Consider the following 21301-nt stretch of genomic DNA (forward strand, 5'->3'; position numbering starts at 1 on the left):
AGTCTCTTTTCTTCTTCTGTGAGACTTTCACAGCCCCACCGCTAGGCCACTGAGGTATAGATCTTCTCCTGAGTTTCCTGGTTAGTTCTCTGTCCCCTGGTGTCAGCAAAGGGCCACCCTGCCACTGTTCCCTATTCTAAGGGCAGTAGCAATGGAGACTCACAGTTGCATCTGGTGAGTCTCAGGGGGAGTCCTCTCCTCCCTTCAGCCATCCCCTTGCTGGTGAAACAGACTGGAGGTGGTGTTTCAATTGGTAAACTGCAGGAATGTTACCAGCCACTTAATCTCTCCCTAGGTTCCTCTCGGTCCAAGCACCACATGTATTTGCACTCACCGCAGATTTGGTGGGTTCTGAAGTCTTTCAATTCCTGTCTTGTTGCATTCCCAGGTGGTCTCCTTTGGTATTCATAGGTTGACCTGGGAGAGGAGAGGAAAGAAACACAGCTGCTGCTGCTCCTTAGACCTGCCTGTGGAAGTCTCCTTGTTTTCGTTGAAAAAATGTATTTATAAAAAATATTTATTGGGGTTCCTGGAAGATGGTGGACTGAGAAGCTGCTAGTGGCTTGAGTTCAGACCACATCTTCTGGAAATGGTAGGATTTTCTGCCTTTAGTGAGCCACTCAATAAGGGGTCCTAGCAGTGACACCAAGGAGGTGACTATAAATTAATTTGGGTTAAAAAAGAGTAGAAAGAAAGGGGAAAATTTTTTTCTTTGTTATAAATTATTAAGCACACCTCCTTGCCCTACCCCCCCCCCCCATAACCAGTCCCTGGGGACCAGCTCCTATCAGGCTCCACTACTGAGCCTCTTTCTTTACCAAGATTCCTGTCCCACCAGGGAGTATCATTCATTCTAAGTCTATACCCTTCTGAAACCTCTGGCCTTTTTTATTTCTAAGTAGCCAACCCCCCCCACCTCACCCCGCATAGCTAATTAAATAATTAAAAATAAATAAATAAATAAAACTTTTTCCTTTCACCGCTCTTTTATGACTGTTCTTTTTCTTATCTTTTTCTTTTTTCTCTCTCTTTCTTTTTTTTCTTTTTCTCATTCTTGTCATCCTTTCTTCCTTAATCCTACAGCTTCCAAAGCCACAGGCCCCATACCCCACACCACCAAATAGTGTGCTTTTTTGAATTCACTGATACACATTTGGGAATTATTTTGGGGAAGAATTCTGACTCAGAGTTGGACTCTCACTGCGAGTGTCTCTGCTTAACTTCCCTTCCTCCTTTAGCTACCCCTAGAATATACAATGGGTAATAGATTTGCATAACTGTCTATTTCAGCTATCCTTGTCTAGTCCTGAGGTGTTTTTTTTTTCTTTCTCTTTCTTAACAATCAGCTGCCTCTGATCATGAGGTTTGAGGTAATCTGGGACAGGGCTTTTTTTTTTTTTACCCTGCACTAATTTATTATTAATATTATTTAAAGGCATATATCTCCCCCCCCCCTTTAGGTTGATCAAAATTAACTCGTAGGATATCTTTCATTGCTAGGGTAGTAGGCATCTTATCTATTGTGGGAGGAACTTGTGTCCTTACTCCTACTTCCTCTACAGACTTTCCCCTCCCTCATCCTTCTAGCTAATTAAAAAAATTAAATTAAAAATAAAGTAAACAAAAAAAACCTCTCACTGCTCTTTAATTACAGCTCTTTTTCTTATCATTTCTCTTTTCTCTCTCTTATCTCTCTTTTCCTTTTTTTCTTTTTTTTTATCTTGTCATACACTTCTTCCTTCCTTCTTCTTTGCTTTTCTGAATCTGTGAATTATTGTAGGGAAGAAATCTGACTCAGAGTGGACTCTCTATGTGTGTATCTCTGCTCTAGTTCCCTTTCCCCTCTTGTTATCCCTAGAATATACAGTGGATAGTAGATTTGCATAACTGTCTATTCTTGCTATCCCTTCTTTCTTTTCTCTTTCTTCTTCACTGGGATTTGGTTACTATTTTTTCACAGACTGGAGAAATTGTTTGGCTAACTGGTAGTGATTAAACTGCCTCAATACTTGCTTCAGTTGCTACTGTAATTCCTGAGGTTAGTGAGTGTAATTGTCATAAAGGTATTTAGTACAGTGTTGCTTGTACTCAAGACACAACAGCTGAGGAACAACAGAGCATAAAAAAAGAAACACATAAATAAAAAAAATGGGTAGATCAAAAACAAATAATACTGCTACTCCAATGAATGAAGACAAAAGCCCAGAAGAAACTACAAATCAGCCAGAAGTAACCATAGATAAAAAAAAAGTATGGGAAACAACAGTTGAGACCCCCCCAGGAAAATACTGATTATCGTAAGGCAATTAGAGAACTGAAAGCTGAAATAGCTGTAATGAAGAAAGAAGCTGAGGCAAGGGAAAGCAGACTAACAGAAGCAGAAAACAGAATTATTCAGACAGAGGATGAGTTAGAGAAAACAAAGAAAGAGGTGAAAGAGCTTAAAAAGAGATAGAGAGACACTGAAAACAACAACAGAGACATATGGGATGATCTCAAAAGAAGTAACATTCACATAATTGGCCTGCCAGAGGAAGAAAGAGAGGAAGGGGAAGCAAACATTCTAGAGGAAATAATAGAAGAAATGGTCCCAGACCTGAATAACAGAAAGGACATCAAGATTCAAGAGGCCCAGAGAGTACCAAACAGAATCAGTCCAGACCTGAAGACACCAAGACACATCATAGTCACAATGAGAAGAAGTAAGGATAAAGAAAGGATCCCAAAGGCTGCAAGAGAGAAACAAAAACTCACATACAAGGGAAAACCCATAAGATTATCTGCAGACTTCTCCACTCAAACTCTAAAAGCCAGAAGATAATGGCAAGATATCTATCAATCCATGAATGAAAAAGGGTTTCAACCAACGATAATATATCCTGCTAGACTTTCATTCAAACTAGATGGAGGGATCAAAACCTTCTTAGACAAACAACAGTTAAAGGAGGCAACCATCACCAAACTGGCCCTGAAAGAGGTTCTAAAAGACCTCTTATAAACAAGAACATCACTATAATACTGGCAATGTATCAGAGCAAACAAAAAAAAATTTTTTTGAGCAATGGCACTACAATACATTAAATCCATAATATCAATAAATGTCAATGGCTTAAACTCACCCATGAAAAGGCACAGAGTTGGGGGATGGATCAGAAAACATAATCCAACCATATGCTGCTTGCAAGAATCTCATCTGTCACAACAAGATAAACACAGACTGAAAGTGAAAGAATGGAAAACTATCATACAGGCTAACGGACCACAAAAAAGGGCAGGAGCAGTCATTTTCATCTCACATTCGTGTCGATAGATTTTAAATTAAATAAAGCAATAAAAGATAGGCAAGGACATTACATAATGATTAGAGGACAAATACCTCATCAAAGACCCCTGCAAGCGTCAACCCGGCTTTGACCTAGCACGTTATGATTGGGCCCTCCTCAATCGCTATCAAACAGGCCATGGCTGGTGCACCACTATGTTCCATCGCTGGGGAGCCAGAGACGACCCGAACTGCCCCTGCGGCTACAGAAAGACTATGACCCACATAGTCAACGACTGCCACCTATCCAGATTCTAAGGAGGTCTCAAAACTTTACATCAGGCTCAACCTGACGCTGTTGACTGGCTACGGAAGAAGGGCAAATGCTAGAAGAAGAGGATCAATCAGCCAAGAAGACTTAACAATTATTAACATCTATGCACCCAATGAGGGACCATCTAAATACGTTAAGCATGTACTGAAAGAATTTCAAAAATACATCAATAATAATACAATAATAGTGGGAGACTTCAATACCCCACTCTCACAGTTAGACAGATCAACAAAGCAGAGAACCAACAAAGATACAAGAGAATTGAATGAAGAGATTGACAGACTAGACCTCTTGGATATTTTCAGAGTCCTTCATCCCAAAAAACTGGAATACACCTTCTTTTCAAATCCACATAACACATATTCAAGGATAGACCACATGTTAGGCCTCAATGACAGCATCAATAAATTCAAGAACATTGAAATTGTCCCAAGTATCTTCTCAGACCACAGTGGAGTAAAATGAACATTTAACAACAAACAAAATTATTAAAAGTCACAGAATTTGGAAACTAAACAACATACTTCTTAAGAACCACTGGGTCAGAGATTCACTCAAGCAGGAAATTCAAATGTTCCTGGAAACTAATGAAAATGAAGACACAACCTATCAAAATATTTGGGACACAGCTAAAGCAGTACTGAGAGGAAAACTTATAGCCATACAATCACAGATTAAGCACCAAGAAGAAGCTCAAATGAACGACCTTACTGCACACCTCAAGGACTTAGAGGAAGAGGAACAAAGGAACCCTAAAGCAACAAGAAGGACAGAAATCACTAAAGTTAGAGCAGGAATAAACAACATCAAAAATAAAAGAACCATACAAAAGATCAATGAAGCCAAATGTTGGTTCTTTGAAAGATTAAACAAAATTGACAAACCCCTAGCCAGACTCACCAAACAAAAAAGAGAGAAGAATCAAATTAATAGAATTGTAAACGATGCAGGAGCTATCACAACTGACACCACAGAAATCCAGAGAATCCTGCAAAACTTCTATAAAGAACTATATGACACCAAGCTAGAGAATCTGGAAGAAATGGAACAATTCCTAGAAACATATGCCCTTCCAAAACTGAACCAAGAAGAACTATAAAATCTAAATGCACCAATCACAGACAAAGAAATTGAAATCGTTATTAAGAACGTCCCCAACAACAAAAGTCCTGGACCAGATGGCTTCACAAATGAATTCTACAAAACTTTCAGGAAACAGTTAGTACCCATACTTCTTAAGCTATTCCATAAGATTGAAGAAACAGGAATACTCCCTTCCACCGTCTATGAAGCCAACATCACCCTGATATCAAAAGCTGATAGGGACAGAACAAAAAAGGGAAACTACAGACCAATATCTCTGATGAACATAGATGCCAAAATATTAAACAAGATCTTGGCCAACCGGATACAGCAACATATCAAAAAGATTGTTCATCATGACCAAGTGGGATTTATGCCAGGAATGCAAGGCTGGTTCAACATCCGTAAGTCAATCAATGTCATTCACCACATCAATAAAAGTAAAGCCAAAAACCACATGATTATCTCGATAGATGCAGAGAAAGCCTTTGACAAAATCCAACACACATTCATGCTCAAAACTCTACAAAAAATGGGAATAGATGGGAAATTCCTCAAGATAGTGGAGTCTATATATAGCAAACCTACAGCCAACATCATACTCAATGGACAGAAGCTGAAAGCATTCCCCCTCAGATCGGGGACTAGACAGGGCTGTCCACTGTCACCGTTACTCTTCAACATAGTATTGGAATTCTTGCCATAGCAATTAGCAAGAGAAAGGAATCAAAGGAATACAGATTGGTAAGGAAGAAGTCAAGCTCTCACTATTTGCAGATGATATGATAGTATACATAGAAAAACCTAAAGAATCCAGAAGTAAAATACTGGAAGTTATTAGGCAATATAGCAAGGTATCATGTTACAAAATTAATGTGCAAAAATCATGGCATTTCTTTATGCAAACACTAAATCTGATGAAGAAGACATCCAGAAATCACTCCCATTTACTGTTTCAGCAAAATCAATCAAATACCTAGGAATAAAGTTGACCAAAGAAGTGAAAGACTTATATACTGAAAACTATGAGTCGCTACTCAAGGAAATAGAAACTGATACCAAGAAATGGAAAGGTATCCCATGCTCATGGATTAGAAGAATAAATATCATCAAAATGAATATTCTCCCCAGAGCCATATACAAATTTAATGCAATACCCATCAAAGTTCCACCAAGCTTCTTTAAGAGAATAGAACAAACACTACAATTATTTATCTGGAACCTGAAACCATCTAGAATTGCCAAAACCATCTTAAGGAAAAGAAACAGAAATGGAGGCATCACACTCCCAGACCTTAAAATATATTATAAAGCCATCATCATCAAAACAGTATGGTACTGGAACAAAAATAGGCACACAGACCAGTGGAACAGAATTGAAAGCCCAGAAATAAATCCCCACACCTATGGACATCTAATCTTTGATAAGGTGGCCCAAAGGATTAAATGGAAAAAGGAGGCTCTCTTCAATAAATGGTGCTGGGAAAACTGGGTTGTAACATGCAGAAGAATGAAATTGAACCACTTTATCTCACCAGAAACAAAAATCAACTCCAAATGGATCAAAGACCTAGATGTCAGACCAGAAACAATCAAATACTTAGAGGAAAACATTGGTAAAACATTTTCCCACCTACACCTCAAGGACATCTTTGATGAATCAAGCCCAATTGCAAGGAAGACCAAAGCAGAAACAAACCAATGGGACTACATCAAATTGAAAAGCTTCTGCACATCCAAAGAAACTATTAAACAAACAGAGACACCCGTCACAGAATGGGAGAAGATCTTCACATGCCAGACATCAGACAAGAAACTAATCACCAAAATATATAACGAGCTCAGCAAACTTAGCACCAAAAAAGCAAATGACCCCATCCAAAAATGGGCACAGCATATGAACAAAACATTCACCTTAGAGGAGATCCATAAGGCTAACAAACATATGAAAAACTGCTCTAGGTCACTGATTGTCAGAGAAATGCAAATTAAGACAACACTAAGATACCACCTCACTCCTGTAAGAATGGCATACATCAAAAAGGACAGCAGCTGGAGAGGTTGTGGGGAGAGAGGAACCCTTTTACATTGCTGGTGGGAATGTAAATTGGTACAGCCTCTGTGGAGAGCAATCTGGAAAACTCTCAGAAGGCTAGGACTTTCCATATGATCCAGTAATTCCTTTCCTGGGGTTATACCCCAAGGACTCCATAACACCCAACCAAAAAGAGGTGTGTACTCCTATGTTCATAGCAGCACAATTCATAATAGCTAAAACCTGGAAGCAACCCAGATGCCCAAAAACTGATGAGTGGCTGAGAAAGCTGTGGTATATATACACAATTGAATACTATACAGCTATCAAGAACAATGAATCCACCTTCTCTGACCCATCTTGGACAGAGCTAGAAGGAATTATGTTAAGAGAGCTAAGTCAGAAAGATAAAGATGAGTATGGGATGATATCCCTCAACAACAGAAGTTGAGGAAGAAGATCTGAAAGGGAAACTAAAAGCAGGACCTGATCAAATTGTAAGTAGGGCACCAAAGTAAAAACCCTATTGTGAGGGGTAGACAGGCAGCTTCCTTGGCCAGTGGGGGGTGGGAGTGGGTGGGAGGGTCACAGTATTTTGGTGGTGGGAATGGTATTTATTTATGTACACTCCTAATAAAATGTAGTCATATAAATCACTAGTTAATTAATTTGATAGGGGGAAAATTAATTGTATGTCTCAAAGTTTTTCAAAACACAAACTGAATCTTTTCAATATATAGGCTGTGTAATTGATATGCAGACTCTCTCAAAAGCCTAGACCAAGTAGATCAGAAGCATCCAATAGCACAGCTATATACAAGATACTAGGTACTGTACAGCAAACCCTAACAAAAGGACTTTTCAAAGTTAACCCAATTACCAAATAATGTGATGATAACTATCGATTGTCTTTTTGAACCCTATGACAGCAGGAACCTCACATCTCCACTATAGAGCCTCTACTTACCCCAGTCCTGGAACCATTGGATAGGGTCCACTTTCCCGCATGCCTCTCCCAATCCATATAAAATAATATTGCATCTGCCGATCACAACCTAACCTACACAACGATTGCCACCTCAACATGTTTCACTTCAGACTGTGTCCAGAGACTTCACGTGTGGAATAACAACCCTTCAGCTTCATAATCGGGTGAGACCTTCCTTTCATAGTATACTCTAATTCCATCTCAGGTGGTTCACTTTCTAACAAAGTCCCAAAACCTAGATATACATCAATTTCTGTGAGAGAGAGCATATGTTCACACGTATCCGTAAACTATTGCAAAATATATACCTGAAAGCAAAAGTACACTAGAGTTTGCAGTGAGTATCCCCCTAACACTCCCTCTCCACTATTCCAAGCTTTGGGTCAATGATTGCTCAATAATTTGTTTGGCTTTGTATGTTAACTCTCTTTTCAGTCACCAGGTTCCTGATGTCATCAGGATGCCGACCAGGCTTCCCTAGACTGAAGACCCCACCAATGTGTCCTGGAGCTCAGCTTCGCCAGAGACCCACCCTACTAGGGAAAGAGAGAGGTAGACTGGGAGTATGGACTGACCAATGAATGCCCATGTTCAGTGGGGAAGCAATTACAGAAGCCAGACCTTCCACCTTCTGCAACCCTCAATGACCCTGGGTCCATGCTCCCAGAGGGATAGAGAATGGGAAAGCTATCAGAGGAGGGGGTGGGATATGGAGATTGGGTGGTGGGAATTGTGTGGAATTGTACCCCTCCTACCCTATGGTTTTGTTAATTAATCCTTTCTTAAATAAAAAAGAAAAAAAAAAAAGAAAAAAATTATTTATTCCTGTCTGTTGCCCTTGTTGTTTTATTTGTTGTTGTAGTTATTATTGTTGTTGTTATTGATGTCTTTGTTGTTGGATAGGACAGAGAGAAATGGAGAGAGGAGGGGAAGGCAGAGAGGGGGAAAGATAGACACCTGCAGACCTGCTTCACCACCTGTGAAGTGAGTCCCCTGCAGGTGGGGATCTGGGGGCTCGAACCAGGATCCTTATGCTGGTCCTTACACTTCGCGCCACCTGCATTTAACCTGCTGCACTACTGCCACGCTCCCTAAGTAACGTATTTTAAACAATTTTTTTATTTGTTGTTAACAGTATGTTACAAAAATGTAAGATTACAATGTTACATTCCACACCATAGCCCTCCACCAAAGTTCTGTATCCCCACCCTCCCTCAGATAACCACTACAGTTTTCACAAGTCTTACAGTTTGTTTCTGTGCTGTTCTGTTTGGTTTTTTTTTTTGTTTTTGTCTAGTTCATGTAAATCAGATCTTTAGATTCCACATATGTTTGAAATTATCTGGTAGTTGTCTTTCACCTCTTAACTTATTTTGCTATGCATTTCCATCCATTTTGTTCAAAAAGACACAGTATCATCTTTTGTGACTTTAGAGTAGTATCCCATGGAATATATATCCTATAATGGCTTTAGCAGTCATCTGTTGACGGGCATTTAGATTGCTTCCACTCATTGGATATTGTGAATAATGCAGCTATGTATAGGGGTGTATATGTCTTCTGATTAGTGTTTGAGTGTTCACTGGTGAAATGCCTAAAAGTGGTGTTTCCATTTTTTTTTTTACAAGTTTTTTTTTTTCCTCCAGGGTTATTGCTGGGCTTGGTGCCTGCACCATGAATCCACCGCTCCTGGAGGTCACTTTTCCCCCCTTTTGTTGCCCTTGTTGTTGTAGCCTCGTTGTGGTTATTATTATTGCCCTTGTTGACGCTATTCGTTGTTGGATAGGACAGAGAGAAATGGAGAGAGGAGGGGAAGACAGAGTGGAGGAGAGAAAGATAGACACCTGCAGACCTGCTTCACCACCTGTGAAGCGACTCCCCTGCAGGTGGGGAGCGGGGGGCTCGAACCGAGATCCCTAAGCCGGTCCTTGCGCTTTGCGCCACATGCGCTTAACCCACTGCGCCACCGCCCGACCCCCGGTGTTTCCATTTTTATTTAAAACATATTTTTTAAATGAAACACCAACACACTCTCTTTCATCTATGATATCATATTTGTTTTCCTCTTGTGTGGTGTCAGGGAGGGAATCCAGCGCCTCAATCAAATTCAAGATATGTACTTTATTGCTGAGCTATTTCCCAGGTCCTAAATTTATCGTTTAAAAAACAAATACATATTGTCTCTGTATTTCTATTATTTTAGTTATAAAATGAAGACACTGAAATCCATAATGAACATCACTGTTATCATATTTTAATATCATATAAGAATGTGTTATAGTTAACTCAGTCTGCCATAACAAATTACCATAGACTATGATGCTTAAACAACCCAAATCTCTTTTTTACAGTTCTTGAGGCTCAAAATTCAAGATCAAGGTTCTAGCAAAGAGGGTTTAACTCTGAAGCCTCTTCTCTTTGTTTGTAGGTGATCACCACCTACCTTGTTATGTCCTTATTGATCACTTATTAAGTAATATATAAAACACAGAGAATCTAAGTAAGAGAACTACTGCTGGGACTGCCTTCTTGGTGAGAATGTTAAAATCTCACTTTACAACCTCATTAACTTTCATTATATTTCAAAGATCCTATCTCCAAATGCTTTCGGAGTCAGACTTTCAATGTAAGAATTTTAGAAGGACAAAGTTCAGTCCACAGTATGTAATATTATAATGCATTTACAACATTCTAGAGAAAAGTATATGCTCCTGGATTTTTAAAATTCTCAAGTGAAATGCTGAATAGAATCTACTATGCCAGGGTAGCAAATAAAGCTTGAGAAGTAAGCAGGAGTGATGGGACCAATAATTCATGTGAAAGAGTTTGCATTTTTCTCTTAGTGGTAGTGGGAAGACTTTGATGGCATTTAAATGGGGATGTGACCTTGTTTGACTTATGCTTTGCTAGGAACTTCATGTCTACTTTGCAGAAACCACATAGATGGAGATTTAATCCTTTGAGCAACCTACCTTGTGTATATCAAAGAGTTGTCTGCCACTTAGGGAGAAGAGGCAAGAAGTTAAGAAACTAGGGAAAATCCCAAGGGACAGAATTTGAACTCAGACCTTACTGGGTATTATTCAGTTTCTTTAATAACTAACAGCACCCCCTTCCCTGCCTTTCACCCTCCTCCTACATCCTTTATAATCTCCAATTTTCTTTGATGGTTGTAGATGAGTGAATATTGGGTGCTGTTATTAATTATCACAGTGTAAGATAAGCAGCAATTTGGTTGGAACATTTTAATAATAGTTATTTTCTCTTTTGCCTGTATTTAAAAGTTCTAATTTAATGAATAAATTATCTTCAGAGATCTAAGTTATTTCTAGTTTTGTTTTTCCATCTGATATGTTAATTCTGTCAACAAAGCTATTTTAATAATAGAAGAAGAATCTTAAAAAATAAAACTCCCACCTTATAGTTTCAACCAATCGGTATGTTGAGACCTCAAAGAAGCCTGGGAAAGCAAATAGATCTTTGTATAGAAGGGGTTTCATACATCATCCATACTCGAAGATGGGGTACTCTTGAATCAGTCACTTAAATATCTTTGAGCAATTTTTTAAAAAGCACTTGGTATGAAATTGATTTTTCTTTCAATCAGTAGCCAAAAGGTAGCAGAGTGGGCCAAAAAACTATTTATGGCCAGAAATCTAGGAATGAATCCAAATTTTGACTTCTTCACTAACTGGCTATAGGTTGTGGCACAAGCCAATATTTTTCTGGATCTTTATTTTTTTTTCAGGAATCAAAGAGAGAAGATTAATTATTTCTAAATCCTTTATAATCATGCATTTATTGTGTCAGGCTTTTTCTCAAGGAATGTGGTATTGAATAAAGTAAATAAAAGTTCCAGATCCCATTGAGCATTCATTCTTCTGAAAGAATATACTTTATAAACTAACTTAGTAATTAATAAATAGATAGGATACATTCAGATAGGGTAAGTGTTTAAGGAAAAAATGGAATAGTGGGATTTGGAGAGATTTTTTTGGGGAGAAACAACTATTTATATAGGGTGGGTAATCAGGTAAACTTCCTTTTTAAAAAATATTATTATTATATTTTGCCTTCAGGGTTATCTCTGGGGTTCGGTGCCTGCACTATGAATCCACTGCTCCTGGAGGCCATTTTATCCATTATGCTGCCTTTGTTGTTATTATTGTTGTTGCTATAGTTGTTGGATAGGACAGAGATAAACTGAGAGAGGAAGGGAAGACAGAGAGGGGAGAGAAAGATAGATATCTGCAGACCTGTGATACTCCTGCAGAAGGCAGGGGGGGGGGCTAGAACTGGGATTCTTATGTTGGTCCTTATGCTTTGCGCTGTGTTCACTTAACCAACCCTCTGCCCAGCCTCCTTAAAAATTATTTTTTATTTGTGTCTTATATTTGATAAGACAGAGAGAAATTGAGGTAAGGGAGAGATAAAGAAGAAAGAAGGAGAGATACCTGCAGCGCTGCTTCACCTGCAGGTGGGGATTAGGGGCTTGAATCCAGGTTCTTGCCACATCATAATGTGTATACTTAAACACATGTATGCAACCAACCATCCCCTAGGTAAACTTTTCTGATGAAGTCCCCTCTTTGCTGAAACATGAGTGATTAGAAATAATCACTTATGCAAAGATCTGAGGTAAGAGTACTTTAGCCCACAAGAATAGCTAGAGAAAGGCCTTAAGTAGTGAAGAACTTGGTATATCCTGGGGCTAAGGCCTCAGTGTGGCAGTAATACAGTGAATGAAGTGGAAAGTTCTATGAAATAAAGTCTGATAGGCGGACAGTAAATGATCATGGACGGACTGTCTAGGAAGGATTTGAATTGGATTCTAGCAGTCATGAGAAATTGTGACCTTCAGGAAGTTTTTGACAAGAGAATGATGTGATCTATTTTTGCCTTGTTTGATCTTTAGGGTCTCAGGATGTTGTTTGGAAATTGACTGTATTGTGGATAAGGTTAAGCAAAGATGCTATGTTAATCTTGCTGCAATAAACCAAGAGAAGATGGGATCATGGTGGCAGGAAGGCTGACTGAATTGAGGGGATGTTACAAAGCTAGAATCAAGAACACTTGCTAGGATTGGGAAGATAGCATAATGGCTATGCAAAAAGACTTTCATGCCTGAGGCACTGCAAGTCCCAGGTTTAATTGCCAGCACCACCATAAACCAGTGCTGTGGAGAACCAACCAAACAAACAAAAGACTTGCTAGTACCACTCCTATGTGCTTTCCAAATGATGCAAAAATTCTAACTTTAAACAACATTTGCATTTCTAAGAGAAGCATTGTTTATAATAATCAGAGCATGAAATCAATTTAAATGTCAATCAACAGATGACTGAAGAAACTGCTGGAAGGGGGCTGAGTGATGGCTCACCCAGTTAAGTGCACATAGTACAAAGCTCGAGGACCCTCACAAAGATCCTGGATTGAGGTTCCAGCTCCTGGCTTCCCTCCTGCAGTGTGTGTGTGTGGGGGGTGTCACTTCACAAGCAGTGGAGCGGGTCTGCAGGTGTCTCTCTTTCTCTCTCCCTCCCTGTATTCCCCTTATCGCTCAAATTCTCTCTATCCTATCCAAAAAAAATAAAAATCAAAAATAAAAATTAAAAAGGCCACAGGAGCAGTGGATTCATGATGCAGGCACTGAGGCCCATCGATAACCCTGTAAGCAAAAAAAAAAAAAAAAAAAACAAAAAAACTAAAGAGAGAAACCTGCAGGATATATACTCAATGGAACACTGCACTGGCATTAAAAAGAGGAAACAGTGTCTTTAGAAGCAAAATGAATAGGACTTGGGGATATTATGTTAAATCACACAAGTAAACAAATGAAAAAAATTGTTAGATGATTTTACTCATTTGGGGAATATAATTAACCATAGCAAATGAGGTGTCAAAAAAAAAAAAGCTTGTCTGAGAGGTGGTGCAGTGAATAAAGCATTGGACTCTAAAGCATGAAGTCCTGAGTTCAGTCCCCAGCAGCCCATATACCAGAGTGATGTCTGGTTCTTTCTTTCCTCCTATCTTTCTCCTTAATAAATAAATAAAATATTTTTTAAAAATCAACAAAACTAATTGGTGAGTGTTGTAAAAACTATGGTGATTACAACTTGAAAGAAGAATGACAGGAAGAATGGATAAAGGGTGGTGGGTGAAAGTGCGACTTTGGTGGTGGGTGAGGAGAATCTTATACACAGAGAGGTAGAAAGCTATACAAAGTCTATAGCACTATATATCAGAGATAACTTACAATATTTTAAATTGAATACTTGCCAATGATTAGGCATTGAAGACCATAATATATGATCCATATGATCTATTATTTTTGCCTTTCTTTGAGTTTCCTTCCACATTTTGGATGTGGCTGATGGAGGTGAGAAAAGCGGTTAGTAGTTCTGCTACTGATGTAAGCTGCTACAGAGCGATCAGAAAGTGGAAGCGATGTTGTGTCTGCTAGCAGGATGCTTTGTCTTCATGAGTCAATGGTTTGTTGTATGGGAGAGGCACTTCTGAAAGGGAAAAATAAAAGTAGGGAGTAGCTGGTGACATTGAGACAGACCTGAACCCTCTGACAAAGATTCCTTTCTGCCTTCTCTCCTTTCAAATTTATTTCCTAGAACTTGGTACATTCAGCTGGGCTGTAGTGGAAACAGCTGTTTCAAACCGAATTGAATCCAATTTCCATGACATTTTGCACACGGCAGATCTTGGCATTCAAATGATTCATGAGAGAAATTAATAAATGACAGCATTATTTTGAAACACTTAGTGTATTATATTTTCAGGAAATGCAATCTACCTAACTTCTAACAACTTACATTCTGCCTTCATTTTTATTAATAATGTCACTGTGGTTTTGGAAACATATCCTTACAAAATAATTACATTCCTTATCAAGCCAAATATAATGAGATATTGTTCTCATCTTACCATAGTCCAAATAATGGGATGTGCCCATTTTTAAATAATTACCATATCAAGCCTGAGATTATAGAAGTGCCAAGTCCTTCTCAAACCTGTTAAGAACCATGTTGGCATTTTCTGGGATTTTATTTTGTCATTAAATTTCCTGTATATATGACTCTTGCCAGTCCCCCTGGAAGTTCTAGAGATTAAATTCATTATTCTGTGGGTACTTATGCCATGCAAGACACTGTTCTGGACTCTGAGAAGGAGTCACAGAATTTAATAGCATCCCCACCTTCTTGGTGAGGTTGTGCAGAAAATATTGAATAACAGCACCAGAATTGAAAATTATATGATAAGACTAGAATAGAAGTCACTAGGTAGGCATGTGACTTCAAGTACACAACTCAGATCTGAGTCTCGGCATCATCTGGGAGTTGACATGGACCCACAGGAAGTTCTGATACAGTGGTCTCTCTTCTTATCTCTGTCTCTCTTTCTATATAGTTATCTAAATAGAATGGTTGCCCTGTTATTGGTGAATTTGTGTGTGTATGAGACCCAACCCTGTGAAACAAAGAAACAAAAAAACATAATAATATAAGCATCTTACAACAGTAGATATAATTAGGTGGCAAAAAAAAAAAGGTTTATAACTGTGCTTCTTCAGTTCACACTCACACAAATCTCATAAGTATCTTGCTGAAATTCCCAGCTTGTTTCAGTAGATCTAAGGGGTAGCAGTAAATTCCTACTCAATGATAGCAATAATATCTTATGATCAATTTTTGCATATATATTTTATATGTCATATATTATGAATGTACCTAGTGAAAAAATATGTCTATGGAAGAAAATGTGATAAAATATTGGGTATGGGCCTATAGGGAATTGATTTATCTTCTTTCTTGTTGATTTGTGAAATAATACTATAATTTGTTTGTAACTAATATTTAAAGACATTAATTAAGGTGATTAAAACTATTTCAAGCGCAAAGCGCAAGGACCGCGTAAGGATCCCGGTTCTAGCCCCCGGCTCCCCACCTGCAGGGGAATCACTTCACAGGCGGCGAAGCAGGTCTGCAGGTGTCTGTCTTTCTCTCTCCCTTTCAGTCTTCCCCTCCTCTCTCCATTTCTCTCTGTCCTATCCAACAACAACGACATCAGTAACAACAAAAATAATAACTACAACAACGAAACAATAAGGGCAACAAAAGAGACTAAATAAATACAACAACAAAAATAATAATAAAATAAAAAAAAAAACTATTTCAAGCCAGACACTCATCACAGAGATAAGTAAGAGACTGTACCCATATGTCAACAACTGTCCAGTAAATTTTTATTTCCTCTAATAAAATGAAAAAAAGGGGGGGTGGAAACATTTCAGTGATGACCAAAATTTTAATAGCCAGGACATAAATTGGAGATTCCCCAACTGTTCACTGAGGTGCCCCAGGATGCTGCAGTAAATTCATAGCATTACTATGGATTCTTTTTAATTAAGAAGGAGATGGAGAGTAGGCTTATTAATTAGATATGCTGTGGTGCTTATTTAATGACATAGACAAACATCAACTCATTATGTTGTACTCCTGAAGCTAACATGTTACATGTCAATTACATCTACAAAAATAAGTATATCATTGCTTATCATTTGTCATGTGATCTACTTGTTTCTCATAGTCCTACTATAAGATCATGCTACATTGTTTGCTCTGATCTTATCATGCCTTTGCAAAGCTGAATTCTTGGCAGTTAATGTGATAAATATGCAAATACCGTACAACAATTGATGTGGGACAGTGAAGGTGGAAGTGATCTATTTGATTTGATTCTAATGTCTGAGAAGCTACGTGGAGGCCAACAGGTGCATACACCCATTAGTAAGTGATTAACATTATCAAGAATACAATTTTAAACATGAGTTCACTTCCACTTTATATCTGCTATTTCTTTCAAGCAGTTGCTAAGTTACCAAGACATGATTTATTAAGTTGTTTGGATGTGATGTAACTACTTAATGATTAAAAGCTACTAGTGTTTCTTTTGGCCAAAAGGCATCACACACACACACACACACACACACACACACACACACATACACACAGACACACACACACACAAATGGTGACAGACTTAAACTGTTATGAGCAGAGAAAATTTGGGAAACTCTGGGCTAGGCAATAGGTACTATGAGGAGTTCAAAGAGGTTTGGAATGATCAAATACAGTTATGTAGAGGCCACAGAGCCTGAATCTGGTCTTTAAAATTAATGTGATTGCACTCCCAGAACTGATGAAATGCTTGAGGAGCACATGCTTAAACATAAATATTTACTCAAAGCCTACCTTCCTCTGTTTCCTTTGCTATGCCTCTGAATGCACACAGAGCTCCCACTTAGGACTTCTCTTCATGTTAGGACAGAACTACTCAAAGACTGATAGCTAAGGGACCCAAACCAGACTCACCTTTAGTATCTTACAAAATATATTCCAATACTATATGATGTCTGCTTTGGAAGTATTTTTTTCAAGTCTTGAGCCTAAAAGTAAGGAAAGGAAAAAAAAAAGAAAAGAAAAATTACTGGGACTACATCAAATTGCAAAACTTCTGCACTATAAAACAAACCATCATTAAAACAGAAAGGCACTTTACTTAATGAGAAAAGATATTTACATGCCACATTAAGACAAGAATTAATACATAAGTTATCTAAGTAACTCACAAAACTCAATAAATAGAAAACAAACATCTCCATTAGAAAAGAAAAATGGGGGCAAGAACTGAAGAGAGACTTCTGCAAAGAAGATATTTAGTTGATCAACAACATATGAAAAAGTGCTCATAATCACTGATTACCAGGGAAATGCAAGTAAAGGCAACAGCATGATACCATCCCACCCATGTGAAGGGCCTTCCACAAAAGTATAGAAACAAGTTCTGGAAGAATGTGAAGGGACAGGAACACTTTGACACTGTTGGTGGGAATACAAATTAATCCTGCTCCTGGGGAACACACAGAAGATTCCTGAAAACATTAAAAACCAACCTACGGGTTAAAGTGCAGTTGGCGCAAAGCACAAGGACAGGCTTAAGGATCCCGGTTCGAACCCCTGCCTCCCCACTTGCAGGGGAGTCGCTTCATAGGTGGTGAAGCAGGTCTGTAGGTGTCTGTCTTTCTCTCCCCCTGTCTTCCCCTCCTCTCTCCATTTCTCTCTGTCCTATCCAACAATGATGACCTCACTAACAACAATAATATCTACAACAATAAAAAAACAACAAGGGCAACAAAAGAGAGTAGAGTAAGTAAATATAAAAAAAATAAAAAATAAAACCAACTTACGAAGACAGAGATAGGATAATGGTTATATAAGCAAGATTTTCATACCTGAAATTTCAGTTCCCTTCACTACCTTAAGAAACAGCTGAGGAATGCTTCTGGTTAAAACAATAATAACAATAATAATAATGATGATTATCATCATCATCTACCATATGGCTCAGCAATTCCTTTCCTGGGCATCTATCCGAAAAACACTTATCTGAAAAGATCTATGCATAGCCATGCTCTTGGCAGTACTATTTGTAATAGCTAACATTTGGAAACAACCACATTGTACAACAACAAATGAGTGGTTAAAGAAATTAGGTTATAAAAAAGAGGGGAGCTGTGGTTTGTGGTATATATACTAAATGGAACACTAAATACATATAAGAAATGATGACATATTTTTTTTTAATTTTTATTTATAAAAAGGAAACACTGACAAAAACCATAGTCTAAGAGGGCTACAACTCCATACAGTTCCCACCACCATATCTCCATATCCCACCCCCTCCCTTGATAGCTCTCCTATTCTTTATCCCTCCGGGAGTATGGATCCAGGGTCATTATGGGATGCAGAAGGTGGAAGGTCTGGCTTCTGTAATTGCTTCTCCAGTGAACATGGGTGTCGACAGGTCAATCTATACTCCCAGCCTGTCTCTCTCTTTCCCTAGTAGGGTGGGGTTCTGGGGAATGGGGGTCCAGGACACATTGGTGGGGTTGTCTGTCCAGGGAAGTCCAGTTGGCATCATGATAGCATCTGGAACCTGGTGGCTGAAAAAAAGAGTTAACATATAAAGCCAAAAAAAAATGTTGACTAATCATGAACCTAAAGGCTGAAAAAGTTCATATGAAGAGTTTGGGGGGTCTCTGTTTTGTAGGTAGTTAATAGTCCTATTTTAGTTATATTCCAAAGAGCCCATGAGTATACTAGTTTTTTTTTTTTTTCTCCCCTGAGCTTGAAACTTGATATGCAGGTGGATCCATGTTATTGTCTGGGAAGAGAGTAGCTCCCAAATATAGGAAAGGTGTATAAATATTGTTGACTTTAGACCCCATCAATTTGATCTGATCTGAGGCCCATATTCAGTTTAGGAGCCTATATGACCTCTTCATCCCTATATATCTGAGCTCACATTCTGTGGTCATGAGTAGGAACGTTCCAGGCTGCCCCAATTTCAGGATCCATCTTCCTCAGGTGGAACATAGAGTATGTTGTCCAGCCTCCCTTTGGAGGATGGAACATTCTCTACTGTTGTTGATACAAGTTGAGGGCAAGGTCCTATGGGGGCCCACAAAGGGGATGATGACATATTCTTTTTTTTGCAAGATGGATGGTGCTAGAGGAAGTCATGTTGAGTGAGATTAGCCAGGAGAAGGATGAATACCAAATGATCTCACTCACAAATTGCCTCTAAGAAACAATGCATAGGACAATACAAGGTGAATCTTCAATGCACTGTAGTTGATCACAGCAGATTCAGGAACTCAGAAGTTGGAGGGGGACATGCAAAGAACTAAGGAGAGGTTGGGGACATAAAAAGATGATGGTTTAGGGGGCCAGGCAGTAGCCCAGCAGGTTCAGCGCATGTGGTGTGAATCGCAAGGACCTGTGCAAGGATCCTGGTTCAAGCCCCCAGGTCCCCACCTGCAGGGGGTTTGCTTCACAAGAGGGGTTGCTTCACAAGGGGTTGCTTCACAGCAGATCTATCTTTCTCTCCCCTCTGTCTTCCCCTCCTTTCTTGGTTTCTCTCTGACCCATCCAACAACAGCAGCAACAACGGCAACAAAATGGAAAAAAATAGCCTCCAGGAGCAGTGGATTTGTAGTGCACTGAGCCCCAGCAATAACTAAGGGCAAAAAAGAAAAAAACAGATGATGTTTTTTTGAGGATAAAAAGTACTGATATCTATCTTCAAAGAATGTGGAAATGTACTCTTGTGACACAAAAATTCTGTAAAGCAACATTTCCTCAATAAAGTGATATTGGAATTGGAACGAAAAAAAAATCTAAGCAGGAGACAGGTTTCATAGTGCCAGTGTAGTCCTTCCCCTTTCTTGGTGAATAAAACCAATGCCAGTGGGCATTACCTTGAGTGCTTAAAAATCACAATATACTTCTAGTATTCAAATTTAGAAATAATCATTAATCTTACTTTTATTGTTTTAGAGGCATTAAGAAGATTTATCCTGTCTTTCCTTATTGCTTTTATTTTGGAAACACACCTGTTTGTCTTCTATAGGATAAATATATTGGATTCTAAAAGCACTTGAAAATGAATGTTAATAAACCTGTAACAAAGTTCATTAATCATGACAGTCCCCATACCAAATAAGATAGATTTCATAGCAATTGGCTATAGTGAGATAGTGCAAATAGTACTGAAGTTAAAAATAAAGTTTTGGGCTGGTGAAATCGTTCAGTTGGATAATAAATAACTGCTTGGTTATTTGTGCAACCCAAGTTTGAGCCCAGCCCTCACCATACTGAAAGAAACTTAAGTGCTTTCTTCTCTCTCTCTCTCTCTCTCTCTGTCTGTCTTTTCTCTCTCTCTCTCTCTCTCTCTCTCTCAATAAAAAAGAAATGTTATTTTTAATGGACTGAATAAAGTTACCACCAGAAAGCTGATAGAGAAGTTGTGATATGAGGTGACAGTGGCAGTGGAAATAAAATTGTGGAGATGGTTTCATAAGATGCAAAGGACTCTAGTGAATGGATCTCCTCTGAAATGAGAGAAAAAATGATGGTGGAATAACATGGGAAAGTCAGAAGAGAAGAAGCCATTTTGGAAGAAAGATGTGAGTTTGTCTGTCGATGCATTAGATTTTAGTGATGGTGTAACAATGCCATTGTAATTGGCACTAATGCCCAGAGGCTCTTGTGCAGAGATTTGGTGAGGTAAGAGGTGATAAGTTTAGATTGAATATATTCTCTGGGGAAAGAGTGGGAGGGTAAGGCCTGTCACTGCTGAATCTTGGGAAACAGCTAATCTTATAGGAAAGTGGGATAAAATAAAAGAAAAAAACTTAATTAAATAAGTAATTTATTGAGTAGCTCACAAATGTGAGGTACCATATTAGGTGTTTCATGCAAGTTGTTACATGGGGTTCCCACAACAAGTTTTGAGCTAGATGTTATTCACATTTCACGGGTGAGGAAATTAATATACTGTGTAACTAGACCAAGGTCATGCCATTAAAATGAAAGGTTTGACTCCAAGTTCTTACTTTGAACCTAAAATGCTTGCTCTTCTTAATCTTTCAGGAATGGAACTGAAGACAAGTAAAAGACTACTATATTTTAGAGCAAAGTGTTTTAATCTTGGGTCTCTAGTGACTTCTTGGATAAGTTTCAGAAAATT

The sequence above is a fragment of the Erinaceus europaeus genome, chromosome 3 (assembly GCF_950295315.1).
Source record: "Erinaceus europaeus chromosome 3, mEriEur2.1, whole genome shotgun sequence".
NCBI classification, from domain to species: domain Eukaryota; kingdom Metazoa; phylum Chordata; class Mammalia; order Eulipotyphla; family Erinaceidae; genus Erinaceus; species Erinaceus europaeus.